The following is a 1,922-nucleotide window of genomic DNA, read 5'->3' as shown; positions in this document are numbered from 1 at the left end:
AATTTCAGTTGAATCGGTGTGTTTGTTCTGGAGAAGAAGATTTTTGAAGATTAAATCACGATTTTTGCAAAATCCAATATGGCGGCCAAACCACGTGACCGATCCAAACGCCTTTCGCAAACTTGAAAGAGATCACACTTAAGATGTTACATGTGAAATTTCAGTCAAATCAGTGTTTTGGTTCTGGAGAAGAAGATTTTTAAAGATTAAATCACGATTTTTGCAAAATCCAATATGGCGGCCAAGGTCACGTGACCGCATGCGATTTTATTGGCAAATTCTTAAGACCTTAGGCCATGCTTGCTATACAAAAAATTTCAAATCGACTAGACCCCTGGGTCTTCTGGAGAAGCCATTTTTAGGTTTTTGGAAAATCCAATATGGCCGCCATGTCACGTGACTAATCGAAATTTGTATACCCAGGTGCACGAGATCTCATAAGTACCTATTAGCCCTGCAAGTTTCAGATGTTTGCGGTAAGCGGTGGTTGAGTTCTAGGTCGACAAAAAAAGAGCGGAAGAAGAAGAAGAAGAAGAAGAAGTAGAAGAAGAAAGTTGAACTCCTATAAAACCAATAGGGGCCCAGCCGGTTGGCTTGGGCCCCTAATTAAAGCTGCAAGCAGCGTTGGCGGGGCCCAAGCGGTTAACATGGTTGAAAAATCTTGCACTAATGATATTATGTGCAAAATTCGAGCTTGCAAAAGTAGGATTTTGAAAATCATCTAATAATTACTGTACGTTTCACTTGGAATTTAATATATTACGGAAAATCCAATATGGCGGCCAAACCACGTGACCGATCAAAACGCCTTTCGCAAACTTGAAAGAGACAACACTTAAGATGTTACATGTCAAATTTAAGTCAAATCGGTGGGTTGGTTCTGGAGAAGAAGATTTTTAAAGATTAAATCATGATTTTCGCAAAATCCAATATGGCGGCCAAACCACATGACCGATCAAAACGCCTTTCGCAAACTGGCAAGAGATCACACTTAAGATGTTACATATCAAATTTCACTAGAATCGGTGTGTTGGTTCTGGAGAAGAAGATTTTTGAAGATTAAATCACGATTTTCGCAAAATCCAATATGGCAGCCAGACCACATGACCGATCAAAACGCCTTTTGCAAACTGGAAAGAGATCACACTTAAGATGTTACATATCAAATTTCAGTAGAATCGGTGTGTTGGTTCTGGAGAAGAAGATTTTTAAAGATTAAATCACGATTTTCGCAAAATCCAATATGGCGGCCAAACCACATGACCGATCAAAACGCCTTTCGCAAACTTGAAAGAGATCACACTTAAGATGTTACATGTGAAATTTTAGTCGAATCGGTGTGTTGGTTCTGGAGAAGAAGATTTTTGAAGATTAAATCACGATTTTCGCAAAATCCAATATGGCGGCCAGACCACGTGACCGATCAAAACGCCTTCCGCAAACTTGAAAGAGATCACACTTAAGATGCAATTTATCAAATTTCAGTAGAATCAGTGTGTTGGTTCTGGAGAAGATGATTTTTAAAGATTAAATCACGATTTTCGCAAAATCCAATATGGCGGCCAAACCACGTGACCGATCAAAACGCCTTTCGCAAACTTGAAAGAGATCACACTTAAGATGTTACATGTGAAATTTTAGTCGAATCGGTGTTTTGGTTCTGGAGAAGAAGATTTTTAAAGATTAAATTGGTATTTTTCAAAAATCCAATATGGCGGCCAAGGTCACGTGACCGCATGCGATTTTATTGGCAAATTTTAAAGACCTTAGGCCATGCTTGCTATACAAAAAATTTCAAATCGACTAGACCCCTAGGTATTCTGGAGAAGCCATTTTTAGATTTTTGGAAAATCCAATATGGCCGCCAGGTCGCGCGACTATTCGAAATTTCTATACCCAGGTGCACGAGATCTCATAGGTAC

Source organism: Ptychodera flava, chromosome 3, assembly GCF_041260155.1.
Source record: "Ptychodera flava strain L36383 chromosome 3, AS_Pfla_20210202, whole genome shotgun sequence".
NCBI classification, from domain to species: Eukaryota; Metazoa; Hemichordata; class Enteropneusta; family Ptychoderidae; genus Ptychodera; species Ptychodera flava.
Note: the sequence above shows the minus strand (reverse complement) of the source record.